Below are 25,400 nucleotides of genomic sequence, written 5' to 3'. Positions count from 1 at the left end.
ATGTTTCAATGAAATGAAGGCGCTGTTATCTTTCCAAGATTCTAATTTCATTTACTTTGGATATATACTCAGAAGTGGGATTGCTGAATCATATGGTAGTCATATTTTTAATTTTTAAAGTAACTTTCATACTGGCTACACCAACTTACATTCCCACCAAGAGTGTTCAAATTTTCCACTTTCCTTTACTCCACATCCTTGCCAACAAATCTATCTATCTACCTATTAACTATCTATCTATCTATCTATCTATCTATCTATCTATCTATCTATCTCTCTACCCATCTAATAGCCAACCTAACAGGTGTGAGGTGATATGTTGTTGTGTTACAGTAAGGACTTTTTGCTTGAAAATTTTGTTGAAAATTGTGAGTATATGATAAACTTCTAACTTAATATTTTTAGTAGAATTCATAATTATGAAATAGCTACTAGTTACTCTACTAATGTGAAGAAAGAATAATAATAATCATGGCAGGAGAATTCAGGTGCCATGAACTGCTGTTTTCTTTCTCTTTTTATTTATATCTAATAATAATTTTTGTAAAAAGAATAAGTAAAGAAATACGGATCATGGTGAAAAAAAGCTTGAAACAGTGCATTGTGTTCAAAAGTAAATATGTATTTTGTAACAAAACAAGTTTGAAAGTAATTTTCAGTGTATATCTTTTCATTTGTCATATTTGCTTCAAATCATTTAAAAAATAATGCATTATAAACTCAGTTGAAGTCCTTTTTGTGCTTCTTCCCTGTCTTATTTCCCTCCACTACTTTCCACTAACAAGAAGTTGCTATTTAGTTTAGTTGTCCACGAATTTATAGTTTTATAACATATTTATAAGACAAACATACAGAAATGGCTTAGTGTGAATTTTTGACATTTCTTAAATGTATATACATATAATTATAGTTCATTTAACTTGTACATGGTTATGCGTTGTTGTCATGGTTGATTTTTAGAGACGAAATCTTGCTCTGTTGCCTGGGCTGGAGTGCAGTGGTGCGATCTGGGCTCACTGCAACCTCTGCCTCTTGGGTTCAAGTGATTCTCCTCCCTCAGCCTCCCAAGTAGCTGGGATTACAGGTGTGCACCCCCACACCTGACTAATTTTTTATTTTTAGTACAGACAGGGTTTCACCTTGCTGGCCAGGATGGTCTTGATCTCCTGACCTCAAGTGATCCACCTGCCTTGGCCTCCCAAAGTGCTGAGATTACAGGCATGAGCCATTGTGCCTGGCCCCTATTTAACTTGTATATGGTATTTTTTTTCATACCAGGGTAAGTCATGGTGAGAGTGGAAGAAGCCAAGGGTGGGTGGTAACTGTCTGCCAGAAAGAGAGTGGTATTTTATCACTGGCTTTGTTTAGAATTGCCAACTTTTTGTTGGTCTTATTGTTGTTAAATTCTCTACAGTCAATTCTCCCCCTTTTTGTTTGCACCTAGGCAGAACACTCCCACCACCTCACGTCCACCTTCCTCCTTGGTATGCTACTACAGAGTATAAAGATTCTATAATTTTTAATTTTTCCTCTTTTTGTATTTGTGTGAGTCAGTGCTACTCAAAGTATATGGTTTGCAAACTGTTTAGACCTGGTCAGTAATGAGATAAGAAACTTGTACCACAACGCATATCAATCTATTGTTTCCTTCATCCAGAAAGCCATGCTAAAAGACAAAACAAAACAAAACAGTATACGGAAATGAGGCAGTTTAAACCAGAGTATGTGCAGTGAGGTAATTGATTTGCCTCTGAAGCAAGCCCCTTATCTCACAAGAGATTGGTAAACTGTTCACAGAGCAATACTATGCACTTTTTGAATAGCACTGATTTGGGATGGTTGCAGTTTTTCTTACATACTACTCATAACTCAGAAAATATCTTTAATGTGCTTCCAGGTTCATGAGCAAAAGAGTTTCTCTGCACTTGTTCTTAGAGGTAGAATTGCTGGGAATTGGGCTATGTACATATTCAGCTTTCCCACATATCAGCTTTAAATTGCTCTCCAGAGTGATTATACCAGCTTACCCTCTGACCAGCATTGCTGCAGGTATCAATTTTCCCTAAACCCTCACCAATAGCTAGAAATGTCAGGCTTTTTTTTTTTTTTCTAATTGAATTGGAATAGTATGCTTTCTCTTTGCAAGTTTTTGTGTTTTGCTTATTCATTTGGAGGATTAATAAATTTTGGTTCTGGTTTTATACAAGATTGTTTCATGTTAACTTTATACCCAGTTAACTTGCAGAATTGTCTGACTAGTAGTGTTCAGAATTTATGAATACATTCACTTGGATTTTATAAACAACTATATTATCTCCAAAGTACAACAGTTGTGCCTTTCATTTCCAATTTTTCCCCCTCTACTTTACCTATCATATTGCATTGGCTCAAATCATCAATATAATGTACCTTCCTATTAAGTCTGAGAATGCTTCTATTTTTCCACTGTCAACTATGATGTTTGCTGCAGTTTATGCCTATGCATTCATGGCAGCCATGAAAATGTACTTTGAAGCCTTACAGTTATAGGAAATGGAGGGTAATTGACCAAAGGCCCCAGTGGCCACACTCTGAGACTTACTGCTGTGTTTGCTCTGAGGCCATGCTTTCAATGGGTTGCTTCAAGCCAATGACTGAGCATGACAGGAAACTAGGTTAGGCCCATTCGTAGAACACATGGTACTCCACTGATGGCTGACTTTGGCTTAAGGAATCCCTGACAATCTTGCTGAATCTTCTTTAAACTGCCTAAGAGTCTCAGATACTTCCACACAACCTTCTTTCCTTTACATAGGGTCTGACTTGCCTCTTGGCCTGACAGCTGTCCCAGCTCCCTGGCTCCCTTTCCTTGTTCTCTCATACAGACATTTAATAAAATACTTGTACTTTTAATCCTGTGTTGACATCTGTTTTCTTCTATGAGGAGCTAGATTAACATAACCTTTATCTAATGAAGAAAATTTCCTTTCATTCCTACCTCTGTAGGAGTTTTTAACACTCATTTCCTTCTTGTAGGTGAATTCAATGTTTTGGCTCATGTCATTGTTACTTCTCTTTGGAGGAGTAAAATGTCAAGTGAAGTTTTATTTGATTCTCCCTACACCTCATTTGCCCTCTCTCAGATCCTCATTTTTTTCCACCTATTCTTAAAATTGCTTATTTGAAGTTGAAGAGATGAATCAGATTATCCAGCATTTTCCCCCCACCTTCTTTCCATCTAGGAAGAATGGTGAGACAACTTTCCTGTTTTTAGTGGTTTTTTATTTTTTCATGTTAATAATATGTGTTTTCTTCTGGACTCCTACCCATGCCCTACAGTCTGCTTTCCCTAAAGTTGTTTGTACGGTATTAGCAAAAATGTTCAAGATAATGGTAACTCATTGTCCTCCGTCATAGCCAGCTTCTGAGGTGGAGAAATGGCAGCTGCTTGTGTTATTTGATATCTTCTTTTTCTCTACCCCTGGATAGCACATGTCACCATTTATGGTATGCACTTGTGACCCTGTCTCAATATAAATGCTCTTTGTTTTTCATCTGTTTACCTAATTTCCTTTGTTACTCTTCTTAACTAGTAGGGAAAGAAACTTCTGTAATCTTCCTTCGACAGTGCTGTTATCTTCTGAAGTTACTTCGGTACCATTTTAACACACAATAGAAATGAAAACAGTGAAACTATATTAGCTCTAATGAAAAACAAACTTTGAAGTCAATGTTTTTCCCTGATTGGAAGCTCTCATTTATTATATCAGAGATACCATTCAATCCAGTGCATTTAATTACAAAATCTGTGAATGGCACTTGTTTCCAGAAGCAGAATTCTGATGTACATACTTGCCAACTGTTAGAAAACTTACTGCTGTGCAAATGATTTGAAACATATTACTTTGAAATGTGTTTAGAAAAGGATAGAGAATTCCCTAAAGACCTAATGCCAGTCTGTACTTCAATAATCTCATAGTATGAGTGAGTGAAATTCAGTATACAGTGAATATAGGCCTCATTTGAATGTCTAAAGTCCAGAATTATTAGGTCAGGATGTCAAAGTCTGGGAATATTGGGTCAGAACACTTGGCCTGGCTCTGGCCCTCACATTGAACAGAAAGCAAGGGATAAATTCCCAACCTAGCATAAACACAGTTCACCTGATAGAGAAATTGAGTAAGGTGAACTGACATCATAAACTCCTCCATACCAAACACAAAGCAGCGAATATAAAATATAATAATTTAATTTTTACTTAGCAAACCAGAAATATGAAATGGAAATACTTGAGTGCCCAAAATAAGCACTTCAAAGTGAAATTGATGAAGAGGAGTTTAACAGAATGTTCTATGAGGATATTGGAAATAGATATATGCTTTGTACTAGGAGACAGTTTTAGTGCCTATGTTGAGGATAGTAATTCATAACATATTTCTCAAAAAACCCAGTTCTATATTTAATATGATTAGATTGTTGCATTTTCTCTTATATGTTATAAAAAGACTTTATTATATGCAGAAAGTCTGAAAATCTAAAAAACGTAGCTTTTGAAATTAAAAATTCAGCACGTGGTTTAAAAAAGCATAAATTCATTGGAAGATGAGTTTGGCGTACTGAGGAAATCAAACATATTGATGAACAAAAGATGAAGAAATAGAAAATAAAGATGTCATAAAAACTCAGAGAATAAATGATGAGAAAGTTCAATACATGTCAAACAGGAGCTCCAAAAGGAATGAAGAGGAAGACTAGGGAAGAGACAATAGCCGACAAAATAATGGCTAATAACTTCTCAGAATTTAATAAAAACAGGAGTCATCTGACTGAAAAAGGCACACTGAATCTATAGAAGAAAAATTAAAATACTGACAAGTTATGTACTAAAGCAAATATTAAATACAGTGTTTCATAATTACATATTTAGTAATAAATGCAAATAATTACTATTTAAACTTATTACTAATATGTAATTATGAAACACTGTTAGTCCATTCTTACACTGCTATAAAGAACTGCCCAAGACTGGGTAATTTATTTTTAAAAAGAGGTTTGATTGACGCACAGTCCCACATGGCTGGAGAGGGCTCAGGAAACTTACATACATGGCAGAAGGGGAAGCAAACACATCTTACATGGTGGCAGGCAAGACAAAGAAGAATGCATGTGTGGGGGAAATATCAAACACTTATAAAACCATCAGACCTCATGAGAACTCACTCACTATCATGAGAATAGCATGAGGGAAACTGCCCCCATGATCCAATCACTTCCGACCAGGTCCCACCCCCGACATGTGGGGATTATGGGGATTACAATTCGAGATGAGATTTTGGCTGGGGACACAGAGCCAAACCATGTCAAACACTTTCCATGTGCCAGGTACTATGCCATTATGCTCTTAAGATACAAAGAAACAAGAACATAAGCAGTAAGGAAGTTAACACTCTGATAGAAGGAGGATCAATAAGCAAACATAGATAAAACCACAGTGGTCTCATAGAGGCTGGTAAAGGATAGTGTAACTAAAGGACTGGAGAGGAGGAGCGTCCATCGCTGTCTCACAAAGTCAAGGAGTTCTTAAAATGAAATGGTGCTTGAGCTCAGTTTTGAAAAAAGCAAATAACATGGGAGATTACTACTTCAGCAAGTGAGAGAAATAATTCTAGGCAATCTGCACACAGGCACAATGATGTGAGGGCCTGCATCATCTTCTGGGACCTGCAGATAGCCTGATGAAGCAGAGAGTGGGAGGCAGTCAGTAGTGTGCAAGAATGTAAGCAAACACAAACCAGAGTACTCCATCTGCATTTCCACTGTAAGAAGATGGCACTTTGTCCAAGAGTACAGACCCATTCAAAGTGTGATCTTTGAACTGAAGCCTATCTGCAAATTTTCTTACTGGTCCTCAATGAGATAAATAGAAAACAAGAGAGAAAGCATTTAGAAACTTTTATTGAAGTTTAGTATTACCAGGAAATCCAAGTGTATGACTTTGTATTTTACAAATGTATGCATCTGAAAGAGACTAGAAATTAAAAAACAAACAACAGCAACATTAAAAACTAAATGTTTAAGGTGAAGAATGTCCCAAATACCCTGATTTGACAATAACGTATTATATGAAAATATCAAAATATCACATATACCCTGAAAATATACACATCTACTATGTATTAATAAAAATAAAAACTGTTCTTTCTCCATAAATAGTTTGAGAGGGCTTCTGAAATATTCTAAATCAGGGAGAAACTATTACAATAAGGCAATCATCACGATTTTATATATGAGAAATATAGGCTCAGAGTAGTAATGCAAATTGCTTAAGTTCAAATAGCAAGTAATTGAGGAACAGTCCTCTTTAACTCTGATTATATCAGATATTTACACTTTATTGTGAATTTAAGCCACCCTATGTTCTTCAAGGAAATGTTAAAAATAAATATTTTCCCTTAAAGGAATTTTAAACATAACTACTAGCCATATTGGAAAAAATATAATGAACGATCAAGTATTCTTTTCAAGAAAATACACAATACACAATCTATGGCTTACCCCACCTTCTTCAAAGCCATACAGATTAGAGAAAATATATATTTCCAAAAATGTATAATCATTTTGGAAAATAAGGAGGAGACACTACAGTGGACTAATGATTGTGAAAATAAGGAGACACCATGATAGACTAATGAATCTTGAAAACATAAAAGCAGATGAAATATAAATAAACAATAAAATCACAGCTCAGAATCAATGAAGGATGCTATTACAGCAAAAATGGAAGATGTGGCAAGGATGTTTCTTGCCCAGAAATATTGGATACCCATCTATGAAAGAGAAGGCACGGAGGAAAATAACAAGGTTAATTGAGTTGACACAGGCAGAGTAGCCCATCTCTTGCACATCTTGAGATAAGCAGCAGCAATAGCGTGGCTTGATTATCTTGACATGGAGGCAATGGAGGGGGACTTTGCTCTGAGAACAAAGACCCAGATAGATGGCAACACTTGGGAGAAGTGAGGAGAATCTGCAGGCCACAAAACTAGCCTCAGCTGTGGACATGCCCCATGGCTACTCCCGCTAAAAACATACCAAATTAAAAGCCATATGTCCTCTGCCCCTCCGCTAAGCAGGCAGTGCAGACAGAATCTAGAAAAGCATCTCAACTCCAAAAAGTATGTGTAATAAAAAATTAATAAAATTAAGGAAAGCCAATGTATTAGTCCATTCTCACACTGCTAATAATGACATGCCCGATACTGGGTAACTTATAAAAGAAAGAGATATTGACTCATGGTTCTGCAGGGCTGGGGAGGACTCATGAAACTTACAATCATGGGAGAAGTTGAAGCAAACATGTCCTTCTTCATATGGTGGCAGCAAAGAGAAGTGCTGAGCAACAGGAGGAAAGCCCCTATAAAACCATCAGATCTTGTGAGAACTCACTCACTATCATCAGATCTTGTGAGAACTCACTCACTATCACAAGAACAGATGAGCAGCATGAGGGTATCTGCCCGCATGATTAAATTACTTCTCACTGGGTTTCTCCCACGATGTGTAGGGATTATGGGAACTACAATTCAAGATGAGATTTGGGTGGGAACACAGCCAAACCACATCAGCCAACATCATGAGTGAGTGAAGATCCACTCAAAAAATAATACAACAAAGTAAGCAGTTAATAAATGTAAGCTGTAGAGGACTTTAAATTGTATTAAAATTCTGAGAGAAATAAAATAATTAGCAGAGGTCGCTGAAATACATAGTGTAATTTTTAGTACAAAATACAACTTCAGTTGTTGAATAACAGAATGGAGTTAGGTGAGGGAAAATTAGCTTATTGGTTGAATGAGGCAAGAAGTGTTCTCAGACTACGGCATAAAAATATGCATATATGACATTCAAAAAATTCTCATGCAGGATGGGTTGAGAGTTTTTAAAATCATTTCAGTAGGAGTTTGAGAAAGAAAGGATAGATACAATGAAGAGAAAGAAAGCAGAATTTCCTAAAACTGAAGAAATATACAAGTTTTGAGATTGATGAGGTCTATTAAGGACTCAGTAAAAATAAATTTCAAAAGAAAACCCTCACAAAACCAAACAAACGAGTTTAAATAAGATAAAGTAAAAAATAATAATAATAAAGGAAAAACCTTAGAAATTATTCAGTGTGAGAGAAGAGGAAAAATATATATATTACCTACAAATATATGAGAATCAAACTGCCAACATCATCAATGCTCAAGAAGAATGGGCAGGATAAGCTGAGGGTGAATATTTTAACTAGTATCATAAACCCAGCCAAATGACTATTCAGTGAGATTGAAATTCAGACATTTTCAGAAATACAGAGACTCAGTAAGATTGCCACTACAGAGTTCTCAGAGAATACTGCTGCAAATGAAATATAGTTATAGGGAGTAGAATAGGGATGTGAATAGCATTAATGGACAAAGTAATAAATAAAACTTCAGTTTACATAAGTAATGATTAAAAATTAGATGATATATGGGAATGTGGAAAGAAGTTAAGTCATGTACATAAGAAAATTTAGTAGGTTGTAACAATGGGCTGTCAAAATAGGTTACATAATAAATGGTATTGTTCACCCACATGGAAATGTGTACACATCAAAATTCCTAATAAAGCCTATATGAAATTGACAAACACCTTTTTTAGAAAAAAACTATAACTTCTTAGGTAATAATCTAGAAAACTATGTTTTAAATTTGAAATGGGTTAGTCTATGCACAAAAGCTTAATAAATAAAAATATGTACACATGTAACTATGTATTTTAATAAAAATGCCATGCAAGTAATAGACTATCCAAAATATTTGAACTAAATGGAACAAATAAAGCAATTAACATTCAAATTATATGAATAACTACTAATAAGAAAGAAGACAATACAATAAAAGTTAAGAGTAAGGATGAGGGCCAGGCGCGGTGGCTCACGCCTCCAATCCCAGCACTTTGAGAGGTCGAGGCGGGTGGATCACGAGGTCAGGAGATCGAGACCATCCTGGCCAACATGATGAAACCCCGTCTCTACTAAAAAATACAAAAATTAGCTGGGCATGGTGGCACACACCTGTAATCCCAGCTACTTGGGAGGCTGAGGCAGGAGAATGGCTTGAACCCAGGAGGCAGAGGTTACAGTGAGCGGAGATCGCACCACTGCACTCCAGCCTGGCGACAGAGTGAGACTCCGTCTCAAAAAAAATGATAATAATAAAAAATAAGATAAGGATGAGAACAGAATATTATCTGAAGAGGGAACATGTCTGATTGATAAATATTGTTTAACCTCACGTGTAATCAGGAAAATGCAAATTTAAGCACCAATTGATCTCTTTTGAATGTAAGATTGGTGGAAAACAAAAAGTGTGCTAATACGAAGTGTCAGTAAAGGGTACAAGAAATTAGAATTTTGAAACAACGTAGCGGAAGTATGAATTGGAAAGCCATTTTAGGTGACAATGTATAGATATCGATATTTGATTTCAATTGTTGACATATTCTGTAGAGGAACACACACATGCATGTGTATCCAAGAGAACAAACGTGGACATTTACAGCAACATTGTTTGATGATATAGTAAATGTTTTATATTTGAAAGCATTTGTTTTGACTGACTCACAGTATTTAATAGTTCCAAGAAGCATAAAGGTGAGCCCACACTTCAGATAGTGAATACAAAACCCCATATTTCCAGATGGCAGCCTCATCTTTTATCTTCTGGAACAGACTTATAAACCCAAAGGAAGCTAGGTAGCTATACTCTTAAGCTGGGAAAGCAGAAGTATGTTTTATCCCCAGTTATATTACCCTGGACAAGTAATTAAACTTCCCATCGATGCCTTCTTCAATTGAGGCATTTCATCCTGAACTGTAATTTTAAATTATTATAAACTCTCTTTTATGAAAGACTCTGTAAAAAAGAAACTCAAAGCATTTTCTTGTCAGATTACCGACTTTTAAAAGACTATGTAAATATCTACAGCAGACCATATCTATCTTCTCTGAAAATGTCATAGTATTTCTCCAAAATATATTTCTTCTTTATTGATTTATCTTTGTAATTCCTTCCCATTTGTTTTTAGTTTAACTGCCTGATATATTCCATCTACACAGGACTTTGAGTTATAATAGAAAAATGCAAAAGGAAAATAAATATCAGCTACAATATTGTAGATACCTGAAATAGCCATAAAACTTGAGACAAAATAATTTGTGGGTAAGGCAATATATTTTTGTATCATTGAAATAATGCGAAATAGTCACATTTGGTGGAAAATAAACAGGAAAATACTTTCATCTGTAAGTTTTGTCAGTCAATGTAATACTTCCAAATTGGCATTAAAATTATCCATGGTTTATTTCTTCATCTATTCAACAACTTTTGACTAAATCTGTATCATGAACAAAAGGCCATGCCAGTAATAGCATATTTATTTCTTTAGCATGAGTGAGTGAAATAAGAAAAAGGGTTATGATTTTATTCAATGCTAATTCATGAAATGAAATATTTTTGAGGATCTTTATGTGCCAGTTACCTCAATATGAGTACAGCAGTGAATAAAACAGACAATTTTGTCCTTATGCTGATTATATTCTCATGCATCAAGGAATGTGAAAATTGTTATATTAAGTTAAAATGTTTGCATTTATGTTTCTCACATGACTAGCATTAGAATAGTATAATTAATGTATTGTATTTAGTGCCAAATCTTATAATAATTATATATAATTAAAAGCAATATATATTGCTTTTTATATTGAATTTAGTGCTAAATCTTATAATAATTATATATATATAAAATTTAAAAGCTAAATATATATGTATACATATATTGCTTTTTTTCCCCTCAGTATTTTTTCTTCTTAGGGGCAAGGTAGTTACTTGCTCCCTGGCTTATTGAAATAACTGGTACATATAAGGAATTCAGTAAGGTTTGTTAAACAAATATTCAATCTCTATGCACCTCCATTTCTTTAATTACAGATATGTAGATTATAATGATAGTAATAATAGTTATGTCAATGTTTATATGGTTGTGAAGAATAACATTGTATTGAAAAACATTTACATGATGTCAAGCCTAAGAGGCTCATTTTTTAAGCCAAATTTTAAAATATTTTAAAATCATTATTACAAATGGAAACTCGGTGATGATGAATCCTAAGCAAGAGAAAAACATGCTTTTAACATATCTTTTCAACTTTCCCTTAGGTATGTTTCAGAGAGGGAAAAGTGCTATGTCTCCTTACCCATGTTTTTTTTTTTTTTTTAATCTAAATGTAGTTTTATTCCTGATGGTCAAATTTGAGTATTCATATTTCTTTCCTTTCATAAGTATATATATTTTTATAATTTTTAAACAATGTTTATATAATATCAAGAGAATTTTAATGCTAATAATCATGCCAGATATATTTTTTCTTTAATTAAAAAGATGCTCTTCTATACAGTAGTGAAATTCTTTAGTAATTCTCTTCTTTTTGAAAACAAACCACATTTCAGAGGGGGAAAAAACATGTTATATTCTGAATTCATACACGATAAGAAATTCATTCCACAAGTGGAGTAAGACCTTTAAAAGACCTTTATCTACCTCACAGAATAAATTTGATATGCCTTACAGACCATTATGCGAACTCTCCCTCACTCTGCATGCAGACAGAACCATCTCTTGAAAGTGCTAATGCTATAATTTCTATTCAGGTGATGAAATTGTAATAAAAAACAGTTTATTATGCTACATTTGTATATGATTACATATTAGATGGTAGAAAGTTAACATTTATTTTTCTTCTACTAATAATCATTTTTTCAACAACTAATAAATCCAAGAAACTTGAAAACGTGTTTAAACTAGAAGATCCATTCTGTAGGGAAGTATGCCCTGCTGGTGGTGCTGCTGAAACTGTTCAGGAGCTAAGCTAAGTATTTACGTGTTCCTATGCAGAAACCTACACAGGTTTCCTATGTATACATTCTGTAGTATAAGAATTATTTATTTACTAACTAAATACTTGGATATATATCTTACTCATTTAAAATGCTATTGAATTTCAATTTGTTCATTTTCCTACTCAATTATGTCTTTCTAACAAGATAAATATTTTCAAGACCTTAATAAATAAGGAAGAATTATAAGATTAACACAAGTAGAACTCATCCTCTGCCTATTAAAATGAACAGCTTGACAAGAGTTATGAGGTACTTCAATTTGGTGAAATCAGATTTCTAATTAAGTAAAACAGCTCTATGATGGAATCTACAAAATCAATTTGTTAAAACATTACACTTTAGAGCTAGAAAGGGATAGGAACCATCTTTTTAATAAATTGATTTCTTAGCGATGAGGAAACTGATACAGTTAAACAACACACCTGATATTTCCTGTAGTCAGGGGAAGACTTGAAATTTAGAAACTATATGACCTCCCCCTAATTGAAATGGTCTTTACACTGTTTTTTACCTGATCAAATTATCTTATCTTTAATTAAGAGCAACATCTAGCTTGTTACAAAACATTTATGTGCCAAATAGCCAAGAGAATCAGGCATCCAAAAAGCTGCTAAATTGAGAAAAATTACATAAGCTCACAGTCAGAGGAACATGTTATATTACATTGTGTGTGCATTAATATCAATGAGAATTCAATACCAAGATCAAATGTACCATATGCTGTCAAATGTTTAATAATTCTTCTGTGTCTAATTAAGTCTAAGAAAGCTGCACTTATGAGTGAGTCATTGTAATTTCATATTAAGTACAATATAATGAACTGGTATAAATAGGATAACATTGAAGAGCCAATAACTTAAGCTGATTGTCTGAAAGCAGGTTTCATGTTTCCACAACCTTTTAATATCAACTTACGCTTCTGTAGAAGGCAGAAAGAAAAGAGAAATACTATACTTGGTGCCGCATGAAGTGGAGCTGGATATTCATGGGCCTTAAGTGATCAATATCTTTATCACATCTGTGTAAATGTTGTGGGCAAGTACAATTAAAGAGCAAATCCCTGGATCAGCTGGCTAAGCTAAATTTCAGTTCCAGAAGCAGATGATTTCACTGGAGGGCACTTGTTAGGGAACACAAGAAAAGACTATAAGAGATGGATGTTTTAAAGCCAATGTATAGGTTAATAATGGGGACTCTGGAATCAGAACAGCTACGTTCAAAACTGTGTTCCAACATTGCCCAGTTGTATGATGTCACGTAAGTCACTCGCCCAGTTGGGCACTAGTTTTTCCATCTACGAAAGGTCATATTTTCTTCACAGGGCTATTACAACTTAAAAAAAAATGCATGTAAAAAAATTCTAGAAGAGTGTCTACCTCTTCAAATACTGAAAAGGAAGCTTTCTTAACATTTCCTTTCTAAGGAAGACAGTCACTCTACTGGCATCCCACCTGCATAAGTTCTGGGAATCATCATCATAGAATACTTCCTGGAAAAGGATTAGGCCTGTTTGGGTTAATCAGCCCCTAAATGTCATCTCCTGAATAGCTTTTATAGAAACTTGTTGTAAAAATAAATTTTTGTGTAGACCTGTAAACACAAAAATACCCAAACTACAAAGCTATAGAGTATTTCCTAAAATGCCTCCTGTGCTTTAAAACATAATTAGGCTCATAATTACTAAGTGCAAATATATCTATCTCCCTGAAGAAATCACACTGCAATGAAAGATGAAAGCTAAGAGGAAAACACTAAGTTTTCATCAAAATTCTGATTTATTATAATTTTGTTGACAATACAACATGAATGAATTTTCCGTTTAATGCAGAGTCTAAACGCCTACTCAGGAGAGAGGAGAAGAATTACTGTTGTTGTTAGTTGTTTCTCAGTTGGCAGAATGTACCAGACCCAGTCTCTAGGCATAGCTTGGATCCCTCTTCTGTCTTGTCATAACTTAGTAATGGTGATGACCAAGATACTCATAAGTCCATGAAAATTCCACGTTAATCCTCAAATCACATTTCAGTTATTATCCCTTATGTTTACAAAATAATGCTTTATGTTTTCTAAAGTTAAATATAAGAACATTCTTACCATCCATCTCTATTCTACTGATTGTCTAAATCATGCGTTTAAGCTGATTGACTCCAAAAGATGAATGGATAAAACTTGATTTATCTTCCATAGGCATCTCTTTCAGAGGTGTTGCTCAAAGACATTTCCAGACAGAGAAGGACCATTCTTTGGTCAAAGATATTTCAGTAGCTGAGATACAGTTCGGAATAGTGACATTTTCAAACAAGCTTCTAAGTTTCCTAAGATCTTTTTTCAATGCAACATCCCCAAACAAAAACAGAGTTCACTAAGCAAGGTGGTTTACTGACATCTATGCAATCAAGGCGCTAATATCTTAACTGAATTTCTAAGGTAGAGTAGAGCCCTTTCCTTTCCAATAGTTTCATATTATAACAACATCCAGACTTTCTATGTAATTCAGCTTGGCAGTGGAGGACAACATAATAGATAAGATTGACCAAAGTCTAGAATGACGTCTGTACATTTAACTATCCAATAAATTATATATGTAATAAATATACATACACATTAGTGTGATACATCTATCTAAGATGCATACATAAACATACATTAAATACACATACATACAAACTAGGCAAATAATGTCGTTTCTGATATGATATAAATGCTTTTTCTTTCAAATTCACCTAATCTTCACTACTATGATCATGTTCTTGTTCCATATATATCAAGAAGTGTATTTTTTCACAGTTCTGAGTATTTGTAAATCATCTGTCTTTGGTTGCCATTGTTCATAGTTTATTCCCAGTATCTACACTTCTATCGGTTAATTTCTGTGGTGGTTTATTCTTTCCCATATATGCTGCAGAATGTCTGTCTGCTGTATTAATCTAATGCTTCAGGAGTGGTGTTTCTTTTTTTCTTCAGTCTTGGTGCACTGTTTTATGTCTGTATTTCATCTCTCATCCACAGTGTTCTATCTGCCACACTGAGGCATGGGGAGGATTATTTTGTACTCTCTTGGGCTGAAAAGTAACTTTCTTTTTGAGGTCTAAGTTGAAAACTGATTCCTCCTTTATGCAGCACCATGACACTCTTGTGTGATGCTGTTAAATACTCTCCCTGGTTGCTGTAGCTCAGAGGACAGCCTTTTGACCATTTCATGCCTACTATTGGGTGGAATAGACGTTTACAGATATTACCCCATTTTATCCCCACAAGAGGTACACACAGCAAGAAACACATTGAGCTAGATTAAATCAATTGCCTGAGGTCACGTATCTAGTAAATTGCAGAAACAGGACTCAAACAAAGGTCTTTTGACTTTAAATCCGTTGATCTTTCCACTATACTATATTGCCCTCTATTGAGTTAGTAATTCATCATGATACATACATTGTAATAAAAATAAAATGGGGCTGAATAATTGTTTATATGTTTTATTTTTGAAAGACAAGATGGCCTATTTTCTTTAATGCTGATGAAAAATCAACTGAATTTTACAAATTATAAACATTTGGCTGCTTAGCTTTTTCTGATCAAGTCCTTAATACAGCAGAATAAAATGATTTGCATAATTCAAATACTTCTATCTTGAACAAACAGGGTTATTTAGACTACATGGCAAGGCAATAGTGTGAACGTGGAGTTAAAATTTAATGTTTTAAACATTCTTAAACTATGGATTTAAAAAATTACACTCAAAACAGAAGCAGTATTACAAATTTATAATTTATAGTTCAGTAAATTTTTAAAACTTATTTTATAAAATTGAAATGCTCTCCTACTCTCCCCATTGTAAATAAAGTATATAATAATATCCTTTAAGTAAAGTGTTACACATCAGGAGAATTGGCTATTCTTTAAATCAATGGTTATTTTTCTGCTTAACAGAAAAGTGCATTCCTTCTGAAAAGGCAAATGAAACCTGAATTTTACTTCAAATTAACGTTTGCATTTTTGTTACAGTTGGTATTTGTATTGAAGTAATATACATGATCAATTAGGGAACCCCTGAAAGATTATTTTTGCTTTTTAAATGATTGACTATAATCAGCCTATGAAAGAAAGAATTCCTATAAATCTGTTCCTCTATAAAGCCATTTTCTTCTCCCCCCTTCTGTCTCCTCTCCCTCCCTTGCTCTCTCCTTTCCTTCACCATATCCTCCTTCCCTTTTCTTCCCTTCCTTACCCCTCCCTCCCTCCGTTCCTTCCTTCTTTCCTTCCTTCTTTCCTTCCTTCCATGTTTCCTTCCTACCTCCCTCCCTTCCTCCTTCCCTTTCTCCTTACTTCCTTCTTACTTTCTTAACCAAAAGTAGTATTCAGTAGGACCTGTCAGTATCTTGCCTTATGCAATCCTCCACCCTAATTCACCATGCACACTAGTAAGAACCTGTATTTCTAGAAAGCACAAGTAATGCATTACCTCAGTGGGCTATGCAAGCACTTTAGCATTCTGGTAAGAAAGTATTTAAATGTTTGCATGATGGCAGAGCCTAATGAGTTAAATGTTGATGCTGCTTTTCCCCACACAATGTACAGCCAAAGGCTCTTTGCTGAGTGCCCACCTGTGAAAGCCAGTAGGATATATTATGGCAAACATGCATTCAGAGATAATTTTCATTTAGGTATAATATGGTAAATACTTTGTGTTATTTCCAATTAGAAACAACATGAGAAAGTATGTTTCTCATTACATTTTCAATTTACTCAAGTGGGTGAATATGCCAAAGGAGTAGCTGAATGTAAAGGAAGGGCTAAGAATTAAGAATGGCCAGCAAAGCAGGTGAGTAAGAATTATTTTCATTTCTCCAGGTTGATAAGATCTTTCAAAATACGTGAATCCAGTTTCTTACGCAGAAAAACACCACATCTTTGAAATATCATATTGATACCCCTGATGAAACCATTTCAAGTCATCAGGAAATCCTGTAGTGTATTCTCTATTCACATTATATTCAGAATTTCAAGTTTGAATGAGGATTAGGAAGAACTATTATGCCTGTTTCCCCCCCTTTTGTTCTGTATACTTTATATTTGGGCATTCTTCATAGTTGCATTTTATGAAGAAAGGTAATCCTTTTCACATCCCATTGTCTCTATTCTTTCTGCTGCATGCAAATGCTTATTTACACCAATAGTGCTTATAAAAGTCTTCTATTTTAGAGTTCAGCTGATACTTTAAATTTTACTCTCTTTTTTGGTAAAAATTATTTCCTCTTTCTCTTTTCTCTGATAGGCTATTTCAACAAGCAGACCCTGTGAATCATTTCTCCCTTATTATTATCCTGATTATATCACACTGGGCAGTGCTTCCCTGTAGCCTTTGCCTCATGTTCGAGTATTTTATACTGGCACAAATCAAACAGTGTGACAAATTGCAGAGAACTCCATCTTCAGATTTGGCATTGCTGTCCCAAACTTGGAACATCCTGACAATGAGACAGTGCTCATAGCCTCCTGCTGGCTGCCAATTATGTGTGATTTTCTTGGCAATTTGTTGCCAAGAAGTTATGATCTGATGAAGAATACGATATATTGATTGCAAGTAGACCAATTGTTTTGTTAGACATAAAAACGGTCACACTGAGCTTTAAGACAGATCCATGTATTAGCCATTATATTAATTACCAACTTAAAAAATTAGACAAAAAAGACTACTTTTGTTTTTCTTATATTGCAGTGACAGGGTTCCTTCATATGAGATCCCAGAGCATTATTCAGACATTATATTACTTATTCTTGTAATATTCTCTCAAGGTCAAGGAGAGATATTGCCAACTCTATTTTATAAGTGAAGGGTTCTTGGCAAGGAGGAGGTTTGGCAAACACAGAGAAGATTATGCCAGGTCCTGTTTGACACATAGTTGGGAATGTCTTTATGTAGAAAACTCTATTCTATCACAACACCTCTCATCAGAAATGTATGCAGGTTTTAATCCCTGATATAAATGGAGCCATGATTTCACATTAAATAAACAAACACATCTTTGCCTATTATGTGCAAGGCTCTGTACTAAGTCATTTTAGGAAGATTTTATTTCCAAGCATAGAGAGGCTAGGATTTTGCTGACTTTCATTTTGTAGTTAAGTATTTTCTCTACATGTTTTTATTTGGACAATATTTTTCTAGTTTTGTTTTTTCTTCCTTTGAGCTTACTGATGGTATTCCATTTAAATTTATTAAACAAAAATGTAATTTTAAGGAAGATTACTTTTATTTGTATACATTCATGAAGCTATTTATATCTTATTTGTTTATAAATTTTCAAAAAATTGAAAATTGGTAATGAATATTGACATTGAAGGAGTGCATAAATCATGAGGCAATGTTCTCCTATACGCTTTTTAAACAGAATTTAATATTGAAATAATTTGGGACCAAAAAGACCTGTAAAGATAGTACTGAGAACGCTTGCACTCCCATTCCCTTCTCCTAGCTTCCCCTAATGGTAACATCTCACATAACTATGGTGCATTTATCAAATTAACATAGGTACAGCACTATTAACTAAATTGCAGACTTTATTCGAATTTCACCAGTTTTTCGATTCCAGGATCATATCCAAGATTCTGCATTGTTTTTGTCACATCTCCTGCTTGCCAAAGATCTTTGACACTTTCTCTGTTTTTTATGACTTTGATCATTTTGAAACATGACTTTTTTTAATCTAAAAAATAATATATAGTTTATGTCTGTAGTCTAAATGATGAAATGTACTTATTTATATTAAAAACTTTTTGTTTAACTCTTTCCCCTTTTCATTAATTCTCATACCCGCCTGAACTCTGTTTAGTTTCCTTTCATTATAGTAAGTGTACAAGAAAAATTTTAAAGATGAAAGAATTGGCAAAATTACACTAATTATAGAATTTTTTTACTAGGAGGTGCTGTAACTTCCAAGATCCCCTGTAAAAGAGAAGATGGGGCTGGGCGCGGTGGCTCACGCCTGTAATCCCAGCACTTTGGGAGGCCGAGGCGGGCGGATCACGAGGTCAGGAGATGGAGCCCATCCTGGCTAACACGGTGAAACCCCGTCTCTACTAAAAATACAAAAAATTAGCTGGGCGTGGTGGCGCACACCTGTAGTCCCAGCTACTCGGGAGCGTGAGGCAGGAGAATGGCGTGAACCCGGGAGGTGGAGCTTGCGAGCGAGATTGTGCCACTGCACTCCAGCCTGAGTGCGAGGCTCCGTCTCAAAAAAAAAAAAGTCAAGAGAAAGTGAGTTGCCCAAGTTGCCATGGCTATATAGTGACAGAAGAGGACTAACCATGATGACATCTACATTCACGTGTGTCACTTCATAGCTGACAAATTTCCCAAGTGGGCATGACTTCCTTTGATATTTACAAAAATTCTTTGTTCTTGGAACATACGAGGCAGGCATCTACCTGAGAAATTTAACTCTAGCTGTTTCATCATTCTAGATAGTTCTTCTCACAGATGTCTTCTTGACTAATCATGTCACTGCTTTCAAGTATTTGGGCTAATCTCAACTTCTCCTTGACGCTTAGCCTGATGACCTACTTAATGTTCAATCTGCCAAGCACCTGCCCTCAACACTCCTAACCCCTCTTTCCCTGGTTGAATTTTTATCATTTAAGGACACTTTTACCTAATGTTTACCTTATTTAGTAAGCGTATTTTTATGTTGTCTGTTTACCTTTCTAGTTAAGCTCTGAGAGGGCAGGTTTTTTTGTTTGTGCATTGACGAATTTGAGGCAACTAGTATAATATCACAGATGTAGTAGATGCTCAATAAATGTTTGTTATATAAATAACTGGAGATGCAAACCAAGATTATTCTTGGTTATATTACACATGAGGTCCAGAGAATGTAGAGCTTTGCCCACTATCACACTGCCAGTAATGGTGCATTTTGGAAGGGAACCATTTTATCACTTAAAAATACAGAACACAGACTGGTCAGTCTTTCTGTAGAACCTAAGGGCAATCAACAAGTATTAACAAAGCTGGTCTCAGGAGAGACATCCTGGAACATAAAGAAACTTATTATTTCCTTTCTGAAGTCCGTAAATAATGGTTCTACCTTTCATATGTGAATGCTGATATGTCAGTATCAATACCCTGCTTTCTTCTATGTATTTTTATATCCTCTGTAAGAGAAAGCACATGTTTAAATACACATACACATAGTTAATACTTTTAAAGGTCATTTAAGTGACCATATTCCATAAACATTTGTATAAAGTGAAAAAAGTTTAGAAAAAAGAACAATACTAGCAATTGTTTCTAGAATATCTAGAATTCATGAGAACACATCAGGCATTTTACTTACATTATTTAATTTAATGTCCCTGCCATAAAGATAATCAAATAAATACCTTGTTGCTTACAGAGAGTAAATACATCATCCAAGTTCACCCATGAAGTGACAGAGCCAAAATCCAACCATTAGTCTGACTAACAGCGCAAGAAGCCACACAAAAGAGACTTTGGATCTCTCTGTTACGGCCTTTGCTTCTATCTTCTATACATGCTTGTTTATCGTTCAAAGAAATCAAAGCAGTAACAATTCCAATGGTAATTTCCAAACAGCATTTCCAAACTTTTTAAATGGGCATATCACCTATGTTAATAATTAAATTATCTTTTGAAATTTTTTATAATTTCAACTTTTATTTTAGATACAGGGAGTATATGTGCAGGTTTGTTACATGGGTATAGTGCATGATGCAGAGCTTTGGGGTACTATTGATCACATTACCCAAGTAGAAGGCAAAGTACCAAATAGTTAGTTTTTCAACTCTTGACCTCCTCCCTCCCTCCCCTCTCTAGTAGTCCCCAGCATCTTTGTTGCTATCTTTATGTTCATGAATACCCAATGTTTAGCTCCCACTTATAAGTGAGAATATGTGGTATTTTTCTATTCCTACATTAATTCACTTAGGATAATTGCCTCCAGCTCCATCCATGTTGCTGTGAAGGACATGATTTTGTTGATTTTTATGGCTGTGTAGTACTCCATGGTGTTTCTGTACTACATTTGCTTAATGCAGTTCACCACTGATGGGCACCTAGGTTGATCCCATGTCTTTGCTATTGTAAATAGTGCTGCCATAAACATAGAAGTGCATGTATCTTTTTGGGAGAATAAATTATTTTCCTTTGGATATATACCCAATAATAGGATTGCTGGTCTGGATGGTAGTTTTGTTTTAAGCTCTTTGAGAAATCTGCAAACTGCTTCTTGCAGTGACTGAACTAATTTGAATTTTCACCAACAATGTATAAGCAGTTCCCTTTTCTCTGCAACCTCACCAGCATCTGTTGTTTTTTGATTTTTTAATAATAGCTGACTGGTATGAAGCGTATCTCATTGTGGTCTTGATTTGCATTTCTCTTATGATCAGTGATGCTGAGCAGTTCTTCATATGTTAGTTGGCTGCTTGTATGTCTTCTTTTGAGAAGTGTCTGATCTTTTTTCACTTTTTAATGAGGTTATTTATTTTTTGCTTATTGATTTAAGTTCCTTATAGATTCTGGATATTAGATCTTTGTTGGATGCATAGTTTGTGAATATTTCCTCCCATTCTGTAGGTTTTCTGTTTACTTTGTTAATAGGTTCTTTGGCTGTAGAGAAGCTCCTTAGTTTAATTATGTCCCACTTTTCAGTTTTTGCTTTTGTTGCAATTGCCTTTGAAGACTTAGTCATAAATTATTTCCCAAGGCCAATGTCTAGAATGGAATTTCCTAGATTTTCTTCTGAAATTCTTATATTCTGAAGTCTTACATTTAAATCTTTAATCCATCTTGAGTTAATTTTTGGTTATGGTGAAATGTGGGGGTCCAGTTTCATTCTTCTGCATATGTGTAGCCAGTTATCCCAGCACCATTTATTGAATAGGGAGTCCTTTCCTCATTGCTTATTTTTGTTGGCCTTGTTGAAGATCAGATGGCTGTAGGTGTGGGGCTTTATTTCTAGGTTTTCCATTCTGTTTCATTGGTCTGTGTGTCTGTTTTCATACCAATACTGTGATATTTTGGTTACTGTAGCCTTATAGCACAGTTTGAAGTCACGTAACGTGATGCCGCTGGCTTTGTTCTTTTTGCTTAGGATTGCTTTGGCTATTCGAGCTCTTTTTTGGTTCTATATGGATTTAAGAACAGTTTTTTCTACTTCTGTGAAAAATTACATTGTTAGTTTGATAGGAATAGCTTAATATATACACAATGGAATATTATTCACTCTTTAACAAGAAGAAAACCCTGTCATTTGTGACAGCCTGGACAATCCCAGAGGACATTATGTTAAGTGAAATAAGCCAGGCACAAAAGGACAAACACCACATGATCTCACATATGTGGAATCTTATAAAGGCAAAATCATAAAAGTAGAGAATAGAAATGGGGGCTACCAGAAGCTGGGAAGAGAAGTGGAATTAGAATATTTTGGTCAGAGAGTAGAAAATTGCAGTTAGAAGGGAGACATTAGTTAAAGCATTTTATTATACAACATGGTGTCTAATAACAATGTACTATATGTTTGAAGACTGCTAAAAGTATACTTTAAGTGTTCTCATCACAAAAATATTAGTGTGTAAAATAAGGCATATGATAATTAGCTTGATTTGTCCATTCCACAATGTATGTATTTATTTCAAAACATCGCATTGCACACAGTAAATACATACAATTTTTATTTCTCAACTAAAAAATTATAATCCTAGATAGCACATGTATTATCAGAGTTTACATTTTTTTAAACAAAGATTAAGAAAGAGGTTGTGAGTTGATCATCCCCTTATTTAGCAAATTTTTGTTGAGTACCTACTACATGGTAGATACTGTGACCATTTAAGCCCTAACTATTTTTTTGAGAAGTGTCCTAGGTGCTCTTCAGCAGGAAGCAAAAGATAAAGCCTCTACTCTTTCAGAGGAAGTGTGAAGAAAGACAATAAACTGGTAAAAAAATAAAAATTCAAGTATTTGTTGGTGCTAAGAAAGCAATAAGACTAGTTAATGAGTTAGACAATAGCTAGGAGACCCTATGGGTCAAGAGCAGCCTCTCCAAGTGTCTTCCCTGTGTTACATCTCAGTGTGTGATAAGGCTTAAGGTTCAGTTGTCCTGAGGCTTAATTCGGCATAAACAACTTGCCTCACAGAATTTATTTTATCTCATTACAATTTAAGTTCACACAAGTTCTACTTTTTCTTCACTTCTTTGTACAAATAATATTGAGAGAATAAAGTCAGTTGTAATTCAAGTAATTGGATATCTACTACTCAAAAAAAAAAAGATATTTCTTATACCAACACATTATTTTCTGAATGTTACATATTTTGACTTGCCCAGATCCAGGAAAGACAGAAACTTTCAGAGGTTTTCCTAATATAACAGTTCATACCCTCCCTGAGCGGGAGGATGTCTAGATATATCCAAATGGACTACTCCAGGTTTATATGAATTTCTGTATTCTGACCTAGTCCTTGCATAGCCTCCCTCAGTAGACTTGGCTATTATAGCACCCAGCATTTGTTTTCTAAACCTTATTGAATTAAAAAGAGAGAGACTCTAAGTGACAAGCTGAACTAGAGTGAATGGCAAGGTCATGATACCAGACTGAGTTATGACATTTAGGTTATTTGTGTGAGGCTGAACTCTTAGCCAACCTCTGAGGGACTGAGGTACTTATCTGAGACACTTGTCTATAATCTAATATTGCCTTTGAAGGAAGTAATAGAAAAATTTCAGAATAAATGTGTCTTTAATCACAGATGAGGAAGTCAGGTGATCATTGAATGGGAAAAAGACTAGCATCAGAAATATATATAGCTGACCCTGAGCAACACTAAGTTTGAACTGTACAGATCTGCTTATATATGGATTTTCTTCTGACTCTGCCACCTCTAAGACAAAAAGATCAACTCCTTCTCTTCCTCCTCCTCCTCCTCAATCAATGTATAGAGAGAATGAAGACCTCTATGATGCTCCATTTCCACTTAATTAATAGTAAATATATTTTCTCTTCTTTATGATTTTCTTTACAACATTTTCTTGTCTTTGGTTTACTTTATTGTAAGAATATAGTATATAATACATGAAATATGTGTTAATTGACTGTTTATGCTATTGGTAAGGCTTCTGGTCAATGGTAGGCTATTAATAGTTAAGTTTTGGGGGAGCCAAAGTTATACTCATGTGTTCATCTGTGCAAGGATTGGCATTCTTAACCTTCACGTTGTTCAGTGGTCAACCAAGTTTCAATAATATCTATATCTGTAAAAGAATTTATAATTAGTGGCCGTCTATTAATAACAAGATGGAATGTAAGAAACAAGAACAAAGTAAATAATGATACATGCACTTTTTGGCTGCTTTATATCATATAAGTATACTGGATATTCTTCATATCAATTTCAGATTATGCTGCACTTATTTGGCACCAACTATATGATAGGCTCTATGGTAAATGCTGGAGATACAAAAATAAATAATAAATGATAACTGAACAATACAATTCTGGTGGTAGAAATGTGTATAAACATGTAATGTCACTACAATGTGGTGAACAGTATAATAAAAAATATATACAGACTGCTCTAGAAGCAAATAATATAGGAGGTTATGGAGAATTTTCTGGGTAAAATGATGTCTGAGCTAACTATTTCAGAGCCTGTCTCATTTCCCCTCCTCTGTCTTTTCCAGTTCTTCATAACTGGATACACAGATGCCCTTCTTCATTTCAGTGATCCCTGAGTTATTAGTATCATATTAACTATGTTCAGGAGCCTATCAACTGTTCCAGATTATTTCAGGAGATGCTCTAACACTGATGCTGTGGAGTGTAAATTCTGTCCTTCTCCATGTCGAGTACACAAGTGAGGAGTCTGTAGCTCCTCTTGTTTCCCAAGTATTGGAATGAAAGTGTCCACATTTCAAATCCTGAATTCTTGTACTAAAATGCCTCTATGTGGATAGCTGGAAGTCAGAACCTGCTTGTTGTTTTAATTGTGAGAGCCGTTTGGTGTAGCCTGTTTACAGAAGGCATATGGTAAATAGAGGAAGAGAATCAGATTTATATTTAGGCAAATATGGGGGTCCATTCTAGCTTTGCAATCTGTCATTCTTTTATCCAGAGATAATTTGTTGAGAACTCAGTAAATGCCAGCCACATTGTCAGGCACTAGAAAAATTATTGGAAATAAGACAAAGTCTTTTTGCATCTATGATTCAATTTTCTAGAAGTGGTGCAATGGAAAATAAATCGAAGAAAACAACGATGTATTAGTTTGCTAGGTCTGACACAACAAATTAGCATAGCCTGGGTAGCTTAAACAAGGAACTTTATTTCATCACAGTTCTGGAGGCTAGAAGTTCAAGATCAAGATGTCAGCAGAGTTGGTTTCTTCAGAGGGCATCTCTCCTTGGCTTATAGATG

The sequence above is a fragment of the Pongo pygmaeus genome, chromosome 6 (assembly GCF_028885625.2).
Source record: "Pongo pygmaeus isolate AG05252 chromosome 6, NHGRI_mPonPyg2-v2.0_pri, whole genome shotgun sequence".
Lineage (NCBI taxonomy): Eukaryota > Metazoa > Chordata > Mammalia > Primates > Hominidae > Pongo > Pongo pygmaeus.
The sequence above is the reverse complement of the archived record's forward strand: the minus strand, read 5'-3'. Positions refer to the sequence as shown.